The sequence below is a fragment of the Chiloscyllium plagiosum genome, unplaced genomic scaffold (assembly GCF_037043375.1).
Source record: "Chiloscyllium plagiosum isolate Xiang-an unplaced genomic scaffold, Cpla_swu_hap1 HiC_scaffold_18, whole genome shotgun sequence".
Lineage (NCBI taxonomy): Eukaryota > Metazoa > Chordata > Chondrichthyes > Orectolobiformes > Hemiscylliidae > Chiloscyllium > Chiloscyllium plagiosum.
Genome location: NW_028270156.1, coordinates 20,059,014 through 20,079,866, shown reverse-complemented (window position 1 = coordinate 20,079,866; position 20,853 = coordinate 20,059,014). Strand labels below are relative to the sequence as shown.

General features: G+C 39.9%; 1 protein-coding gene across 10 annotated transcripts in view; it reads right to left on the bottom strand.

The window, feature by feature from the left end:
- LOC122557667 (leucine-rich repeat-containing protein 4C) overlaps positions 1 to 20,853 on the bottom strand; it is a 998,121-nt gene that overhangs the window by 188,438 nt on the left and 788,830 nt on the right. For 7 of the 10 annotated variants that reach the window (XM_087996323.1, XM_087996324.1, XM_043705485.2 and 4 more), the window contains one exon: positions 10,997 to 11,124. The exons of the other annotated variants lie outside the window; for them this stretch is intronic. The gene's annotated coding sequence lies outside the window, so the exon portion shown is untranslated. The remainder of the gene's footprint in view (positions 1 to 10,996; positions 11,125 to 20,853) is intronic. 10 annotated transcript variants of the gene reach the window in all.

Here is a 20,853-nt window from a genome sequence, read left to right as displayed (position 1 = left end):
ATTAATTTCAAAGAAAAAGGAATTTCTCTTGGAGCACCCTTCATTCAAAAGTCAGAAAAGATCTTCAAAACAGTAATGGCCTATCTGAATCACATCTGCAACAGCAATATGCGAATGGAGAGAGTGATGCCCTAACTCTTGATGAGAAAATATCATGTAATTGTTTCAATTTAATTCCTGCAATGTTGACCACTGCTTATCAGTATACAAATCAAAGCCAGTGCAACCCTACCAGCAAGGCATTGTTGAATTATTGACAAATAAGCATTTAATTTCTACTTATTTAGCAAATATTTATAAAAATATCAAAGTTGAGAATGCTTAGATAATGTTAAGTGCAAATGTATAATTGAAAAACATATTGTTCATTGAGTGTGCACGGTGGTTCAGAGGTTAGCATTGGCACTGAGGCAGCAGAGACCAGGGTTTGATTCCAGCATTGGGCACCTGACTGTGTGGAGTTTGCACATTCTTCCTGCATCTGCATGGGTTTCCTCCAGATGCTCTAGTTTCTTCCCATAGTCCAAAGATGTGCAGGTTAAGTGAATTGGCCATGCTAAATTGCCCTTAGTGTTCAGGGATGTGTAGGTTAGCTGCATTAGTCAGGGGGAAATGTAGAGTAATAGAATCTGGGTGGGTTACTCTTCGGAGGGTTGTTGTGGACTTACAATGCCAGAGGCCTGTTTCCACACTGCAGGAATTCTCATTCTAAACACTAATTATTACGCTTGTTCAAATTACAACAATGGTCAACATCAATATAGATAATTTTAAAATCATAAAATGTGACAGAAATATTCTAAACGTGATTATTGTTGACACTCAATTCCACTATTCATTCTTGTATACTAGTTCTGTTTTCACCCACCTTCCTGATGATTAGTTGTGGTTGGCTTAGTCCAATCCTATTCCACGATTTACCATTAAAATATACAAGAAACATCCAAACTACTTGCCCTTCAACTTCCCCTTCCTTCAACTGAATAAGAGCCTTTCATTGGTGTAATTCTTGCAATTACATGTTCAGTAGTGACTGGGAACTCTGTATAAAAGAGCACAATGCATACTTCCCAGCTAATGCACCCAATTAGGCTTTTTGAACTTCTGCCTTATACAAAACATTCCTTCCTTACCCATTCTGTCTCAGAAAGATTGCAGATCGTGGCAAGTTCCTGAGTATTCTCTCACCTAAATGGTAGTCTATTTGACCACTGAAATCACCACAGCTCAGACCCATCTAACATCAGCACGAACAGTTCCCATATAGCAATGAGAACTGGAACTTGGACTGAATTTCATAGAGGATGAATATTGTCCACTATCAAGTGAGTCAATAAAAGAAAGATATGTATTTAAGATAAATTGCTCAATAGCCAGGATGGAGAATCTAAGACTTCTTTTTAAAAGGTTGTGTGATCTGGATTGCACAGCCTGAAAAGGACAATGGAAGAAATTCAATGATTCTTTCAAATATGTAAGGTATAGACAGGATAGGTCGAGAGAATCCTTAGAAGAGTCTAAAGGTAGTAGGAGTATACTAAAGAGGGAATTCAGGAGGGCAAAAAGGGGACATGAAATAGCTTTGGCAAATAGAATTAAGGAAAGGGTTTTTACAAATACATTAAGGACAAAAGGGTAACTCGGAAAGAGTATAGGGCCCCTCAAAGATCAGCAAGGCGACCTTTGTGTGGAACTGCAGAAAATGGGGGAAGATACTGAATGAGTATTTTGCATCAGTATTTACAGTGGAAAAGGATATGGAAGATATAGAAAGTAGCGAAATAGATGGTGACATCTTGCAAAATGTCTATATTGCAGAGGAGGAAATGCTGGATGTCTTGAAACGCATAAAAGGTGGATAACTCCCCAGGACCTGATCAGGTGTACACTAGAACTCTGTGGGAAGCTAGATAAGTGATTGCTGGGCCTCTTGCTGAAATATTTGTATCATCGATAGTAACAGGTGAGGTGCCTTGAGACTGGAGGTTGGCTAACGTGTTGCCACTCTTTAAGAAGGGTATAAGAACAAGCCAGGGAACTACAGACCAGTGAGCTTGACGTCGGTGGTGGGCAAGTTGTTGGAGGGAATCCTGAGGGACAGGATGTCCATGTATTTGGAAAGGCAAGGACTGATTAGGGATAGGCAACATGGCTTTGTGTGTGAGTAATTGTGTCTCACAAACTTGATTAAGCTTTTTGAAGTAGTAACAAAGAGGATTGATAAGGGCAGAGCGATAGATGTGATCTATATGGACTTCAGTAAGACATTCGACAAAGTTCCCCATGGGAGACTGGTTAGCAAGGTTAGATCTCATGGAATACAGGGAGAACTAGCCATGTGGACACAAAACTGGCTCAAAGGTAGAAGTGGTGGTGGAGGGTTGTTTTTCAGACTGGAGGCCTGTGACCAGTGGAGTGTCACAAGGATCGGTACTGGGTCCTCTACTTTTTGTCATTTACATAAATGATTTGGATTCGAGCATAAGAGGTGCACTTAGTAAGTTTGCAGATGACACCAAAATTGGAGGTGTAGGTTACCTCAGATTACAACAGGATCTTGATCAGATGGGCCAATGGGCTGAGAAGTGGCAGATGGAGTTTAATTCAGATAAATGCGAGATGCAGCATTTTGGGAAAGCAAATCTTAGCAGGACTTATACACTTAATGGTAAGGTCCTAGGGAGTGTTGCTGAACAAAGAGACCTTGGAGTGCAGGTTCATAGCTCCTTGAAAGTGGAGTCGCAGGTAGATAGGATAGTGAAGAAGGCTTTCCTTTATTGGTCAGAGTATGGTGTACAGGAGTTGGGAGGTCATGTTGCGGCTGTACAGGACATTGATTAGGCCACTGTTGGAATATTGTGTGCAATTCTGGTCTCCTGCCTATCGGAAAGATGTTGTGAAACTTGAAAGGGTTCAGAAAAGATTTACAAGGATGTTGCCAGTGTTGGAGGATTTAAGCTATAGGGAAAGGTTGAACAGGCTGGGGCTGTTTTCCCTGGAGCGTTGCAGGCTGAGTGGTGACCTTATAGAGGTTAACAAAATTATGAGGGGCATGGACAGGATAAATAGACAAAGTCTTTTCCCTGGGATCGGGGAGTCCAGAACTGGAGGGCATATGTTTAGGGTGAGAGGGGAAAGATATAAAAGAGGGTGGTACGTATATGGAATGAGCTGCCAGAGGAAGTGGTGGAGGCTGGTACAATTGCAACATTTAAGAGGTATTTGGATGGGTATATGAATAGGAAGGGTTTGGAGGGATATGGGCCGAGTGCTGGCAGATGGGATTAGATTGGGTTGGGATATCTGGTCAGCAAGAATGGGTTGGACCGAAGGGTCTGTTTCCATGCTGTACATCTCTATGATCTCTATATCTATGCAGCAAGACATTTAGACAACATTTAAGCCTGGTCTGATGCATGGCAAGTGGCTTCCATGCCACCTCAGTGTCAGTTATTGGTCACTTCCAACAAGAGAGAAGTTAATCATTACCCTTTGAAATTTGATGGCATTACCTTTACTGAATTCCATATTATCTACCATTGACCAGAAACTGAAGTGTACTCAAGATATATGTGCTATGAGTACAAGAGCAAGGAAACCTGCAGCAAGTAATTTACTTCCTGTCTTTCCGGTGCCTGTATACCATCTGTAAGTCACAAGTCAGGAGTATGATGGAATATTTCCCACTTGCCAGGTTGAATAGACTCTAACAGCACTCAAGAAGTTTGACCACATCCAGGACAGTGCAGCTGAACTGATTGGCACCACATCCAAAAACACCCATTCTCTCCACTGTCAATGTTCCATAGCAGAAGTGTGCACCATCTACAGGATGCACTGCAGAAGTTCAAGGCTTCTTTGACAACACCCTCAAAACCCATGACCACGACCATCTAGAAGGACAAGATCAGCAGAAACACAGGAATCACCAGGTGCAAGATCCCCCTTGCCACACAGCATCCAAACTTCAAATTGTATCACAATTCCACTTGTGTCTCTGGGTCAAAATCTTGGATGTTGCTTCCCAGTTGTACACCCCAAATAAACTGCACTGCTACAAGAAGGCAGCTCACCACCACCTTAATAAGGGCACCTGATAATGGGCAATAAATGCTGGCTTAACCACCAACTTTAAAAAAAAAATCAGAACAAAGCAGTCCACTTATCAGCATAGTATCCGCAACCTTAAACTTTCAGTTCCTCTACCAGTGACAGAATGTATATTATTTACAACACTCATGGCAACAATGCACCAAGGCTCTTTTGACAACATCATTCAACTCCCTCCAAAGCCCCTGCCCCAATACCTGCCACAGAGGAAGGCAAGGTCAAGATTTGCAAAGGAGTACCACAACTTGCACATTTCCCCACCCCCCCACCCCCAAGCCATGTACCATCCTGACTTGGACATATATCATTACTCCTTTTGTGTTGTTGGATGGAAATGCTGAAAAATCCTTCCCAGCAGCACCGTGGGTGAACCTGCACTATACAGACTGTAGCCATCGAATAATGCAGCCACCACTACTTACTCAAGGTCAATTAGGATTGGGAAAGAAATGCTGGCTTTGTCATTAATGCCCACATCCCACAAAAGAATTATTGTCAAGTAAGCTACTCTAATGCATTACTTCAGTGAAGCTGAAAATTATGTCCAAATCTAACAAGGTCATACAGTATTATGCAGCTACAGAATTTATTTCATCATTCTTTTTCATCAAAACTACGGAGGACATCCTGGACACCACTCAACACACCATTACCTCATAATGCATTCTCCCCTGTTTCTCCCAACCAATTCTCCACCAACATGCCCCGAATTCCAGCCTGTTGTACCCTCATCTCTAGCATAATGTGTATAGATCTCAGCTCGTGGATTTGTTTGTCACCAGAATAGCAGTCATCTCCTCAAGTGTCTCTGCTACTTCTCTCATTCCTCCAAGCTCAATGTCACCTTTGAAAACCATCTGTAGGAGTAGAAGATAAGGACTCGCTAATAAAGTGAGGAGAGCTACTGTATTAATTATTGTATGAACAGCAAGAAAAAAGAACTCTCACTAGACAATGTGACCAACCATTTGATCAATGCTTTGGGGAGCATTTTTAATTCAATCCTCTGGGCAGTAATTTGATAGAGCTGATGGCTTGTTCATTATGAAACTAGAACTGTCCATCAATGATTTTCTTTCTATTAATCTCATGTCCATCAAAATTGAATTTAATGAGATAAACAAATTCAAGCCATGATATTAGAGACTAGAAGAAGGGAAAAAAAAAACATAAACAGTAGTTATGGCCAGAAATTAAGTACTTGAAAAAACTGCATTATAAAATATAATATCAGTCTACAACCAATAAACAGTCTATTTCAATTTTTCATTGCCAGTCAGGTTACAAAATTCAGACATTAAACCTTACATTTAAATGTTTTTCACTTGGTTAGTTGCCATTTTACATTAATAAAAATAATGATAAATCAGGAGTCTGTAAGCATGAGATGTAAGAGTTATTGAGAAATGCAAAATAATTCATGTGGTTTGGGTGACACTGGTTAGGCCAATCAGTTGTCCCTTCATTGGTATTAAGTAAGCTATTTAATTCCAGAATTTTAGTGAACTCAAATTTCACCATTTGTCAAAGATTACAACCTACAACCATAGACCATTAACCTAGGTCCAGAATTACATGTTTGGTGACATTATCACTTCACCACCCCATGGTTGATCACAAACAGAAGCAAAACTTAAATGGAAGGAATCAAGGAAACACTGTTTCCTTCTCAGTGTGTCATCAGTTGTTCCTCAAATGTTCACCATTTTACATTTACATTGTTACATCCTTTATATGGCAAGTTGTTGTGAAAGTACATGCGATAACATGGCCTTAGAGACAGGACTTTGGGACTTAGGACACAACAATGTCTCTTCACAACCTAACAGAATTCTTAAATTAACAATGTAAGAACTGAGAATGAAGTGTACAGTGGTTGAATTCAAACCAAGTACAGAAAGGGAAATAAAGGAAAAGAATGAAAGACCAGTTACAAGGGTATCTTTTAAAAAAAGGGTACTTCAGTCTCCAATAACAATTCAAATATCATTGATGTTATTATTGATTGTTGCATTTGTGCACTCTACTATGGTCACAAGATAAAACACATTCTTAGTGACAAATATTCAACCATGGTTAAATGCATGTTTATTTCACTTATTGCAATATAGTTGTAATCTCTAGATAATAGGTTTAGACTGTCACACTCCCACCAGTAGATAGTACTCTATCCTTTATGTTATTTGCGTTATCATCTCTTCTTTAAACTTTGTCACACACTTTTTGCAGATGGGGAGTGGAAAGACAAGGAATGCATTGACACTTTTCAGCCAGATACTCACGAAGTGTCCAAACGACAATAGGTTAGCTTCAGTTGATTTCACCCATCATAGCAATTGATAATGCTTGGAATTGCGACACTGGAGCCATGTTCTGATATTCTATGACATGCATGACAATTTTATGTGCTTATTTGCCACTATTCAGAAATAGTTTGCACTAACATTCTATGATAGAAATACCAGTGGTTTGAAAGTGCCAAATATTGTTCAGTAATCAAGTGCTTCTCATGATAGAATAGAATCACAGGTGGATGACATTTACACAAATTGTGATGTCTTTCCAAGAATGTTGCATGAATAGCGGTGCATTCAATAAAAGTTAGAAGGAAATATTATTTGCCCTCGGGTTGTTGGTTGCCTTAATGTCTTTACTCATGCATATTCAGTACAATGTCATCAACATTTCAGAAACCACTCTCTACTATGGTCACAAGATAAAACACATTCTTAGTGACAAATATTCAACCATGGTTAAATGCATGTTTATTTCACTTAGTGCAAATATAGTTGTAATCTCTAGATAATAGGTTTAGACTGTCACACTCCCACGAGTGGATATTACTCTGTCCTTTGATTTATAGATTGATAATTTGACTTACACCTACTCTCATTCCTTGTTGTCTCACAGGAGCTATTTTGTCATACATATTACCCGTCATTCTTCAATGCCATTAAATGACATTGGAAACAGGGGATGAAGAGTTTTAACTGAAATACTAACAGAAGATCATAATTGGCAGTCCTGAATAATTCAGGTAGGAAGATATCTTCAGTGCTCTCACTTTTTCTTCCTTGGTTTCCATAACCACATCAAATACTACCAAGATTATACACAGCTTTATATTCAACATGTTCTCTCAGGGCAATGGACTCGACAGCATTAATTAGTTCATTTATCCTTGAAGCTCAGTTCTATGCCACTGAGCACTGAAATATTAATATCACATTGAAGAAATGAAATAAATTTTAAAGTTATTGAATTCATCACCTAGGAAGATCAATGGCTAAAGAAACATGGACAAATAAATACAAATATACAGATAAAGCAACCGGTCAGTTTGTACTGACCAAACATCATCAAGACATAGTTATAAGTTAATAAGTTCATAAATTGATTGAATAATTCGTGTTAAACAGTATAAAATTTCACCTATTTCAATAAATTGCCACCAAATTGGTGTCATTTTGAGCTCCCTTCTGTTTCCAACTGAGAACTGCCCAAATTAAAAACTCCAGCCGCAATTGATCAGCAAAATTGTCTTTGAGCAGATATATTTTCTTTCTTAATGAAAATTTTGCATTGTTTAATTAAAGTAAAAAAAGATAAATTTTCATCATCAATACTGCGATGACACTATCACATGACTAATTATGCTATTATGCCTTTCTCTACATGAAAGAAACATGATGTTGAGAACATTAACAATTATTACAATTCCATTTTGAATAAAAATGAAATAAATTAGTTTACTTCACCATTAGCTCTCGAAAATGTGTCGATGCAAGAGTACATATTGAAAAAAACTTTCAGAATTTAACCATACACTATTTCACCTCTACAGAACTAAACAGTTATGTTTAATCAATATTTTGCTTATTTCCCATCTCAGGGAAATATTTATAAGCAATGTATGTTTCATTGTATTAGCAGTAACTAGGAGATAGTGAGGACTGCAGATGCTGGAGAGTCAGAGTTGGAAAAGTGTGTTCCTTGAAAAGGCACAACAGGTCAGGCAGCATCTGAGGAGCAAGAGAGTTGATGTTTCAAGCATAACCCTTCATCAGGACTGAAGAAGGGTTCTGAGGAAGGGTTATGCCCAAAATGTCAACTCTCTTGCTCCTCAGATGCTGCCTGACTTGTTGTGCCTTTTCCAACGCCACACTTTTTCGACATTATGTGAGCAGTATAGACAATGATTCCTTGATGCCACAATATTTTTGCAACTAATGAACAATCACAATGTTTTGTATCTTTATTATCAAAAGTCACGTATTGATATTTCCTGATTCCATACGATGATGTCAATCTACCGACTATATGGTCTTCTGCTGAAACAGTTGAAAATTTTATTCCAAGCAGTTTGGAGTATTTTGATGATAATACAGCTTTTTTTACAAGTTTAACAATGAGCTGTTATTTCACAGTTTATAACATGTTGCATTATTTATAATCAAACAAATCTTTGTTACATTTGAAAACTATTCCAGCTTTAACAAGAGCAAAAAGGATTCATGATCAGCAATTATGAATCAAATAGCAACTTTAAGCTTCAGCAGAACACATCAGAAACCTTGGTATGTTTCAATATGGGAACTGAATAAATGGTGACAATGATTTTCTGCTACTGCAGTGCTGTATCGTTGAAGCCAGCAATCTTTAGGAATCATTGAGCTGATGCTAACTTTTCTTCTAGTCTGTAACACTATTCTTAAAAGCCCAAATGTTATACCTCTTTAACAATGTGTAACTGAGTTATTAATGTTAAAAACTAAGTCTTAACTACTTCTAAATGATCTCACTGGTCCTCAAAAAACAATTGAATATTTGTGTAAGCCAGTTTTTACCATTAGGAAAAAAAATTCAATAATCACAAATTCCAGTGTTGTTTAACTTATTAAGTGTTTTGTTCAAATGCTATTTATTTCAGCCATTAGTGTGTAGAATCCTAATCTGACAATGTTTCCAAAAACAGAAACATATTACCTCCTTCTTCACTATCTTTAAGAATACTGTATTGTGATTGGCTTCTTATCCTGCTCAATGATGTTACTGTTCTTAGTACAATTTGAACTGGCACCAGTCTCAAATGAACATCAGTAATGGGAAATCTATTGCCCGGAGATGGCTAGATCCTCGGTGAGCAGCTCTCTTTGAAGTCATTTTTAAGTGCCATCACTTTGATACTCTCCGCAAATCCCTGGCCCTTATATTTCTCTGTGGGTTAATGACAAAGAGTTGGTAGGACCCAAACTAAGCAACATGGTTTTGTGCAGGGGAGATCGTGCCTTACCAACTTAATAGAGTTCTTCGAGGAAGTGACCAAGTTGATAGATGAAGGAAGGGCTGTTGATGTCATATACATGGACTTTAGTAAGGCATTTGATAAGGTTCCTCATGATAGACTAATGGAGAAAGTGAAGTCGCATGGTGTGTAGGGTGTTCTAGCTAGGTGGATAAAGAACTGGTTGAGCAACAGGAAACAGAGAGTAGTAGTTGAAGGGAGTTGCTCAAAATGGAGAAAGGTAACCAGTGGTGTTCCACAGGGGTCAGTGTTGGGGCCACTGTTGTTTGGGATATACATAAATGATCTGGAAGAGGGCATTGGTGGTCTGATCATTAAGTTTGCAGATGACATGAAGATTGGTGGAGTAGCAGAAAGCATAGGGGACTGTCAGAGCATACAGGAGGATACAGACAGACTGGAGAGTTGAGTGGAAAAGTGGCAGATGGTTTCCAATCGAGAAAAATGTGAAGTGATGCATTTAGGCAAGACTAATTCTAGAGCGAATTATACACTGAACGGAAGAGCCTTGGGAAAAGTTGATGAGCAGAGAGATCTGGGAGTGCAGACTCATTGTACCCTGAAGGTTGCTGCACAAGTGGATAGAGTGGTCAAGAAGGCATATAGTATGCTTGCCTTCATTGGATGGGGTATTGAGTATAAGAGCTGGCAAGTCATGTTAAAATTGTACAAGACATTGGTTCGGCTGCATTTAGAATACTGTGTACAGTTCTGGTTGCCACATTACCAAAAGGATGTGGACGCTTTGGAGAGGGTGCAGAGAAGGTTTACAGGGATGTTGCCTGGTATGGAAGGTGCTAGCTATGAAGAAAACTTGAGTAGCTTAGATTTATTTTCATTAGAAAAAAGGAGATTGAGGGGGGACCTGATTGAGGTTTACAAAACCATGAAGGGTATAGATAGGGTGGATAGAGACAAGCATTTTCCCACGGTGAAGGATTCAATAACGAGAGGTCACGCTTTCAAGGTGAGAGGTGGAAAGTTTAAGGGGAATACACGCGTTAAGTACTTCACACAAGGATGGTGGGCATTTGGAATGCATTGCCAGCAGAAGTGGTAGAGGCAGGCACTGTAGATTCATTTAACATGTGTCTGGACAGATGCATGAGTAGGTGGGGAGCAGAACGATACAGATGCTTAGGAATTGACCGACAGGTTTAGACAGTACATTTGGATCGGTTCAGGTGTGGAGGGCCAAAGGGCCTGTTCCTTGGCAGTAAATTTTCTTTGCTTTTTCCTTTGTTTAAGCACTGACTTTCACAAATGGATAGTACTTCTTGTATTTTTATTTTCCATGAGGTATTGCAAAACTATTCTTGAGACAATATTATTCCGTCAGAGAGATACCAAACAGCTGCCAACCCTTCCCTAAGTTTCTGAAATGTTGTGTTCTTGTTATGCAATGATAATGTAAAATGAGAAGATTTTGAAAAGTTGAAAAGTGAACGACATAATAAGAAAAACAGTTCTGAGAGTTTATCTATCACAGAAAATGTGCAAGCAGCCACTGCGAACAACCAAGAAATGCAACACATTGTCTCTTAAAAATTCAATGTGATTCATATCTCTTTTCAGCCATACCTTTACTCCTTGTAACGGCTGCTTCCTTCAAGCGTGGGTGGAAACTTCAGATTTTCAATGGCAGGTAATATCATAACAACTTTTCAAATAATGGCAATATAGAATATCTCTTTTGCCTTTGGGAAGACCTGAGTGTGAAGAAAAAGACAAGTTATTATGTCAAACCTAGTCTTTTCAGAATTACATACTAAAAGATAGAAGAAAATATTTTTCCTTTAAATTTAAGAATTTAAAAATTGCTTGTTAGCTGTGCAGCTAAAACTGAATCCACATCAACTCTGTCACCTTACATTGAGTTTGGGGATCTGTAGGTAACTAAAACTGAAGATTTTTTTAAAAAGTGTTGATTTTACGGAAATGCTCTTGTCATGTCATTACAATTTAAATTCATTTAGCCACTTAACACAAGTTAGGTTCTAAACTAAGATAATGAAATGAATTGTGTCAAACTAATCCACATTGGTTTAAAAATGTAATATAAATTACAATTACATTTGCAAACAACTTGTCGAGTAGTGTTGTTTTACTCAAGTTATAGGTTATTCCAACTACCAGTAAAGTTAACCTATTTGATGTCAGTCCTTAATGTCCGAATCCCATCAAAAATAATAGGTCAATATTCCAAAAAGCAGAGAAATAGATAGGACAAGAAATGGCCATTGCTAAGCCCAGATCTTTGACAGAGCACCTGTAATCTATTATGATTTGACACATTTTACATGTTAACAAATGTTTTGAATAAAGCTTTGGACTTTACATTGTCCAGTTTGTTCTGGAGCAGGCCAGACCCCCTCAAAACATTTCAAGAAAGTAGCCCAGACCATAACAGTGCTAGTTGCTTTAAGCAGGTGTAGAGTGGATATTCCAGGAGTGATGCAGCTGGTCAAACCACTTAGCTTTAACCAGAATAGAATTTATTTACAAGATTACTGAATGAGACAGAAACAACAGAAAACAGAATACCGGATAATAACACATCCGAAAATCCAACAGATCATCCCAACTCAATGATGCTGCTTCAAATAATTGCAACGATCCCCATAAACACCCCTTGGCACAAAAGGTAAAATCAAACATGAGTTCTTAGAATCATAGAGTCACAGAGATGTACAGCATGGAAACAGACCCTTCAGTCCAACCCGTCCATGCCGACCAGATATCCCAACCCAATCTGGTCCCACCTGCCAGCACCCAGCCCATATCCCTCCAAACCCTTCCTATTCATATACCCATCAAAATGTCTCTTAAATGTTGCAATTGTACCAGCCTCCACCACATCCTCTGGCAGCTCATTCCATGCACGTACCACCCTCTGCGTGAAAGGTTGCCCCTGAGGTCCCTTTTATATCTTTCCCCTCTCACCCTAAACCTATGCCCTCTAGTTCTGGACTCCCCGACCCCAGGGAAAAGATTTTGTCTATTTATCCTAACCATGCCCCTCATAATTTTGTAAACATCTATAAGGTCACCCCTCTGCCTCAGATGCTCCAGGGAGAACAGCCCCAGCCTGTTCAGCCTCTCCATGTAGCTCAGATCCTCCAACACTGGCAACATCCTTGTAAATCTTTTCTGAACCCTTTCAAGTTTCACAACATCTTTCCGATAGGAAGGAGACCAGAATTGCACGCAATATTCCAACCGTGGCCTAACCAATGTCCTATACAGCTGCAACATGATCTCCCAACTCCTGTACTCAATACTCTGACCAATAAAAGAAAGCAGACCAAAAGCCTTCTTCACTATCCTATCTGCGACTCCACTTTCAAGGAGTTATGAACCTGCACCTCAAGGTGTCTTTGTTCAGCAACACTCCCTAGAACCTTACCATTAAGTGTATAAGTCCTGCTAAAATTTGCTTTGCCAAAATGCAGCACCTCGCATTTATCTGAATTAAACTCCATCTGCCACTCCTCAGCCCATTGGCCTATCTGGTCCAGATCCTGTTGTAATCTGAGGTAACCCTCTTCGCTGTCCACTACACCTCCAATTTTGGTGTCATCTGCAAACTTATTAACTGTACCTCTTATGTTCGCATCATTTATGTAAATGACAAAAAGTAGAGGGCCCAGCACTGATCCTTGTGGCATTCCACTGGTCACAGGCCTCCAGTCTGAAAAACAACCCTCCACCACCACCCTCTGTCTTCTACCTTTGAGCCAGTTCTGTATCCAAATAGCTAGTTCTCCCTGTATTCCGTGAGATCTAATTTTGCTAATCAGTCTCCCATGGGGAACCTTGTCGAACGCCTTAATGAAGTTCATATCTGCCCTCATCAATCTTCTTTGTTACTTCTTCAAAAAACTCAATCAAGTTTGTGAGACATGATTTCCCATGCACAAAGCCATGTTGACTAACCCTAATCAGTCCTTGCCTTTCCAAATACATGTACATCCTGTCCCTCAGGATTCCCTCCAACAACTTGCCCACCACCGAGGTCAGGCTCACGGGTCTATAGCTCCCTGGCTTGTCTTTACTGCCCTTCTTAAACAGCGGCACCACATTTGCCAACCTCCAGTCTGCCGGCACCTCACCTGTGACTATCGATGATACAAATATCTCAGCAAGAGGCCCAACAATCACTTCTCTAGCTTCCCACAGAGTTCTCGGGTACCACTGATCAGGTTCTGGGGATCTATCCACCACCTTTAACCATTTCAAGACGTCCAGCACTTCCTCCTCTGTAATCTGGACATTTTGCAAGATGTCTCCATCTATTTCCCTACAGTCTATATCTTCCATATTCTTTTCCACAGTAAATACTGAGGCAAAATATTAATTTAGTATCTCCCCCATTTTTTGTGGCACCACACAAAGTCCACATTGCTGATCTTTGAGGGGCCCTATTCTCTCCCTCATTACCCTTTTGTCCTTAATATATTTGTAAAAACCCTTTGGATTCTCCTTAATTCTATTTGCCAAAGCTATCTCATGTTCTCGTTTTGCCCTCCTGATTTCCCTCTTCAGTATACTCCTACTGCCGTTATACTCTTCTAAGGATTCACTCGATCTCTCCTGTGTATACCTGACATATGCTTCCTTCTTTTTCTTAACCAAACCCTCAATTTCTTTAGTCATCCAGCAATTCCTATACTAACCAACCTTCCATTTCATCCTGACAGGAGTATACTTTCTCTGGATTCTTGTTATCTCATTTCTGAAGGCTTCCCATTTTCCAGCCGTCCCTTTACCTGCAAACATCTGCCTCCAATCAGCATTCGAAAGTTCTTGCCTAATCCCGCCAAAATTGGCCCTTCTCCAATTTAGAACTTAAAGTTTTAGATCTGGTCTGTCCTTTTCCACCACTATTTTAAAACAAATGGAATTATGGTCACTGGCCCCAAAGTGCTCCCCCACTGACACGTCAGTCACCTGCCCTGCCTTATTTCCCAAGAGTACGTCAAGTTTTGCAACTTCTCTAATAGGTATATCCACATACTGAATCAGAAAATTGTCTTGTACACACTTAAGAAATTCCTCTCCATCTAAACACTATGGCAGTCCCAGTCGATGTTTGGAAAGTTAAAATCCCCTACCATAACTACTCTATTATTCTTACAGATCGCTGAGATCTCCTTACAAGTTTGTTTCTCAATTTCCCTCTGACTATTGGGGGGTCTATAATACAATCCCAATGAGGTGATCATCCCTTTCTTATTTCTCAGTTTCACCCAAATAACTTCCCTGGATGTATTTCAGGAATATCCTCCCTCAGCACAGCTGTAATGCTATCCCTTATCAAAAATGCCACTCCCCCTCCTCTCTTGCCTCCCTTTCTATCCTTCCTGTAGCATTTGTATCCTGGAACATTCAGCTGCCAGTCCTGCCCATCCCTGAGCCATGTTTCCGTAATTGCTATGATATCCTCGCCCCATGTTGCTAACCATGCCCTAAGTTCATCTGCCTTCCCTGTTAGGCCTCTTGCATTGAAATAAATGCAGTTTAATTTATTAGTCCTACCTTGTCCCTGCGTGCCCTAACTGTTTGACTCACTTCTGTTCTCAGCTGTACCTGTCTCAGATCGGTCTCTTTCCTCACTATCACCCTGGGTTCCCCCCCCACCCCACCAAATTTACTAGTTTAAATCCTCCGAAGCAGTTCTAACAGAGTTCTAGGAGAGAAGTCAGAGAGACTCTACCAGCCTAGACCTGCTTTCGTGGGTCCAATAGCTTTTTCTTTCACCCTCCTGCTAAAACCAAAGAAAAGCTGAGTTGGGAGAACCCCTTTCATTTCACAAGTAAATTTTTTTTTAAACTTGAAAGTCTTCTGTCTGAGGCGGTATATGTTAGTTATACACAAATTGCCCCGAACCCCTTCAACCCCCAGACTTTTCGGAGTCTGTGTCATTTACAACCTCTCTGGAAAAAAAAAGCCCAAGGACAGCATTACCCCGTTAAAGGAGTAGCATCGTCACAAGTTCCACAACTTTTCATTAACTCTGCAGTGCTCCAACTCTGGCCTTCAATGACTTGATCACTTACTTTGCTGTTGCTGCAGCTATCTAGTTCCTAAACTCATGCTATATGGAATTCCTTACTACAGACCCTTCAGTTCAAATTTTTGTTCATTGTCCAATTGGGACATTTCAATGCATATAAGGAGACCAATAAATAACTCCACCAATGTCTTCTTCCACTTGTTATTTTTGACCTTTGCCCATATATATTCTGTATCATCCAATCCCAGATCAATTTTTGCTATCATACTTACTCCATCCTGTACTAACAAAACTGCCTCTCTACCTTTCCCTTCCTGCTTGCCCTTTCAAAAATTCACATACCTTTGATGATTTAGTACCCAGCTTTGATCTCTTAGTAACCATGCCTTCATAATGACTAAAAGATCATACCTATTAATGTCAATTTGTGCCATTAAATAATTTGTTCATTCCGAATATTATACACAATGAACTAAAAAGCTATTAATTCTGCGTTTCTAATTTTCCCCCTTTTTCATACTACTTGCTTTTATTTTTAATATTTGTACTCAGTCCTTTCTTTTCTCACTCTAGGTATTATTATCAAAATAATTGCTGACATATACTTTGCTCTGTCAGCCTACACACAATTTAAAGCCTGTTTTTGGCTTTAGTTATTCAATTGGCCAGGACCCTTATCCCAGCACAGTTCAAGTGAATACTTGCCCAGTGAAATAGTTCCCTCTACCCTAGTGCTATGCAATGTCCCACAAACTGAAACCTATTACTCCCACATCAATGTTTAAACTATGTGTTTAACTCCTTGCCTTTGTCCTGTGACGTTTTGCCACTATTTTATACAATAATGATTAGATTCCCTACAGTGTGGAAACAGGCCCTTCGACCCACCAACCCCACGCCGACCCTCCCAGACCCATTTCCCTCTAACTAATGCACCTAACACTATTGTCAATTTAACATGGCCAATTCACCAGAACTGCACATCTTAGGACAGTGGGAGGAAACCGGAGCACCTGGAGGAAACCCACACAGACACGGGGAGAATGTGCAAACTCCACATAGGCAGTCACCCGAGGCTGGAACCTGGGATCCTGGTGCCATGAGGCAGCATTGCTAACCACTGAGCCACCGTGCCACCCTCCAAAGATTATTACTTTGGAGCATCTGCTTTTTAGTTCAGCTCCTAATTGTTCACAAAATCTTTTACTTGAACACCTTTTCTTGTCCTTTCAACAGTAGCAACTACATCTCTCCCCTCCCTCTCTAAACTTGTCTCCAACCTTTGGACATGTTCTTAACCTTGGCATCAAGCAGTCAAGTAGTTCTTTGGAACACCCGCTCACAAGTGCAGAGAACAGCATCTATCTCCTTATTTATATCATTCCAACCATTGCTACATTCCTATTCCCACGTACTACACCCTGCAATCCAAATGGCTCCTGGTACCGCGGTGTTATTATCTGTGCACTCATCCTCCCTACAGTCCCCACCAACATTTGCTTGTCCACATAGCTTGCAAGAACTTTTTAACTGATGGTGAATTGCAGTGATGGAGATACATAGAGAGCTGTCCTTTGGTATTTATGCCTCAGAGGGCCAGTGGAACCCCAACTGCCAGGTTATTTTTAGGTATGTGTGACTCGATAGCACAGTCATCAATACCTTCCATTGCTTTGCTGACAATTGAGAATAGGCTGATGCGTTGGATTTGTGCAGCTATTTGTTGACTGGACAGACCTGGCCAATTTTCCGTATTGCTGGGCATTATTCTTGTTTTTAAACTGTAATGGAATAGTCGGGACCCAGATAATTCTGAAGCTCAATACTTCAGTGCCATTGCCTAAATTTTGTGAGCGTGAATAATCTTTGCAGTATCCACTCCTTCAGCCATGCGGAGTGAATCAAATTGGCTTACAACTGATAGCTGTGCTACTGGGGACCTTGGGAGGAGGCCGAGATCGATCATCCACTCAGGACTTCTTCTCATACTGTATCCATGTGTGCCCAAATATCTCAGACATCGATACAGAAAGTAATGTCTCTGCAGAAACACATCTCCTAATTAAGAAGTAAGTGAGCCCTCAGAAACCTCTGAAAATGAAAAGGAAACAATTGACAGCAGCAGTTGAAAACATTTTAAAAAGTGTCTTCAACTATATAGTGTTAGTTTAATGCAGCTTACTTTATTTAATTCTTCAGGTGTAGAGTAAAATGTGGCTTTGTTTTAAAAAGTGAAACCCTATGGCAGAGTTCTGTCATTTTATCACGGGTTTTTAAAAAATCTCATTAAGTATGAGTTGCTTCCAACAGGATTGCAAAATATAGAGAAACTCTAATCTTTGGTGATATGGTTACCAGATAATTATTGTAAAACCTCTGATTTCAGCAGTAACTGTGCACATCAGACGTTAATGTATATTTAATCCTGAGTAGTGGTGAGTGTGGCATGTTTTATGATTTTTCAAACTGCAAATTCTGTGCCACTGCAGATAACACTTTAGAAATGGGAAAAATCCGCTTTGCTGAGTATCCAATTTTTTATATATATAGTTAGTAAGGACTTAAAGAAGCAATGGTTCACATTTAAAGATGGGTTCATTAATTCCAGTTATTCACTCTTGTCTGACACATGAATAAAAGAGAAAAGGTAGCTCATCCATGGTGTTCAAAACCAAAAAAAAAGGACAGTATGAGATCAAAAGAGGAGACATATTAAATTGTGACAGAAGGGAGTGAGCCTGGCAATTAGGAACAATTCAGAATCCAGCAAAACAGGACAAAAAGTTTGATCAAGAGGTGGGAAATAGAATATGAGAGTAATATTGCAGGAAGTGTAGAGGGGTTTGGAGGCCAAATCAGAGAAAATTCAAGAAAGAGGCAGACAAACTTCCAGAATTTAAAGGCATCAAGGGGTATGGGGAGAAAGTGAAATTATGATATTGAGATGGAGGATCAGCCATGATTCTAATGAATGGCAGAGTAAATTTGGAGCACCAAATGATCTACTTCTGAGCTTCCAGTTGTCTGCCACTTCAACATACCAGCCTGTCACTTGGCCAACATCTCTGTCTCAGACTTGCTGCAGTGCTCCAGTGAAGCTCAACACAATCCGGAAAAACAGCATCTCATTTTCTGCTTGGGAACCCTGCAGACTTCTGGACTCAATATTGAGTTCAATAACTTTCGGGCTTAAGCTCTTCCATGTTCTTATCCCAACCTCCACCATCAGGCTTTGTTACCACATAGTCTTGTATTACACACTACCCATTATTAGCAATCATAGTCCCCATTAATTGCTATTCACCCTCCTGGCCAGATCGTTATCCACTCCTTTGTTCATCCAACTGTTTTTCTCTCTCTTTGGGCTCCATCCCCACCTATCGTTCACTTCTGACACATTGCCTCTATCCTATCTTCGGCATATAAATTGACATTTTCCTAGCTACCATCAGTTCTGAGGAAGAGTCATTCAGTTTGAAACATTAACTCTGATTTCTCCCTTCAGGTGCTGCCAGAACTGCTGAGCTTTTGCAGCAATTTCTGTTTTTGTTTCTGACCTGCTCCTGCTTTTGATGAAAACCATGTAATTAATATGGCCGTTAAGCATATTCCATTCGAATCTTCTCTTGTGTGCCGTTTTCATATCCATAAATTTAAAAATACAAAAAAAAAGTGATTTAACATCAAAGATGTTGTTATGGTGTGAGATAATGCCTCTGAATGGGTTAATTTTGGAGACTGCATTAGGCTAAAATCAATCTGATGATGTAATACAGTCTTGTGGAGAGAATCAAAGAGTACTTGTCGAGATCCTAATTGGTTCAGATCTGTCAACCTTGGTTCCTGACCACCTTTGTAAGGATGTGAAACTCGACAATGATTGATATCATGAAATAAACTACATTTTGTTGTTCAACTTAGTGTTAAGACTCATTATTGTTCATTCTCTACTGCTGTTAACCAAACAGGTCCTTAAACCAGCATAGAGAGGATGATGAAGGCACTGGTGGTTCAGTGGTACTGTCCCTACATCTAGAACATGAGGGCCACCTGCTACTGAGGTGTGTAATACTTCTGAACAGGTTGATTTGAAACTCTTTAAAGGGCAGGATTTGAGGGTATTGCATTCAGCAGTCCCATGCCATAACAGATGGTGTAAGTCCGTTGGTGCCAAGCCACACGTGGTCTGGGGGGACATAGTATCTCACATTTACATTGAGTGCTTTTCATTTGTAGCCTCTCTCAAGTTTGTTTCCAAAAGAGGCTCTTTTTAATTTTTTGGTTGCACTTCAGCCTCACGCTCTTCATCTATTGGCACAAAAACAACCAATCAGAGATGGACCACAGCAATCAAATAGGCCATCACTATAGGACAGAACAGAACCACAAACAGGAAGAGAATGACACTACAAGACAAAATGACTAAGCTAACCATCAGCAGAGAAGACAACATGACAGACACCTGGGTTCCCCAACAACTTCCCCAACAGACAGTTCCCAGACACAGAAAAAGCCATACTGGCCAAGGGACTCTGCTACAACCATAGGGATGCTGTAATGAGACTTCCTCGCTGCACTAGAATATATGGTCAGAACTAACCGACTAACCAAAGAGACACAGGAAGCAGTCAGGCAAACTATTCTACCCTTAGTAACAAGAAAAGACAAATGAACAAGGGAGGAGTGACAAATGATTAGGGAGGAGTTGGCTAAAGTAGACTGGAAACAAAGACTTAATGCTGGGACTTTTGATGAGCAATGGCAGATTTTCAAAGCAATTTTTCCAAAGTGCTCAGCAAAAGTATATTCCAGTGAAAAGGAAGGACTGTAAGAAAAGATTAGAATGGTGTTGGAAAAGCACAGTAGGTCAGGCAACATCCGAGAAGCAGAAAAATCGACATTTCGGACGAAAGCCCTTCATCAGGTTTGAAGGGCATTTGCCCGAAAAGTCGATTTTCCTGCTCCTCAGATGCAGCCTGACCTGTTGTACTTTTCCAGCACCACTCTAATTTTGACTCTAATCTCCAGCATTTGCAGTACCCACTTCCGACTGTAAGAAAGAACGTAATCTGCCATGGGTGTCTAAGGAAATAAGGGAGGCTATCAAACTGAGAGAGAAGGCATACAAAGTAGCCAGCAGGAAAATGGAAGATTGGGAAAGCTTTAAAGGTAATGAGAAAGCCACAAAAAGAGCTATAAAGAAAAGTAAGTTAGCACATGAGAAAAAACTAGTTCAAAACATAAAGACAGACAGCAAAAGCTTCTATAAATATATAAAATGAAAGAGTGGATAAAGTAAACGTTGGTCTTTTAGAGGATGAGAAGGGGCATTTAGTCATGGGATATGATGAAATGGCTGATGCATTGAACAGTTATTTTGTCAGTCTTCACAGTAGAAGACACAAATAACATGCCAGTAATT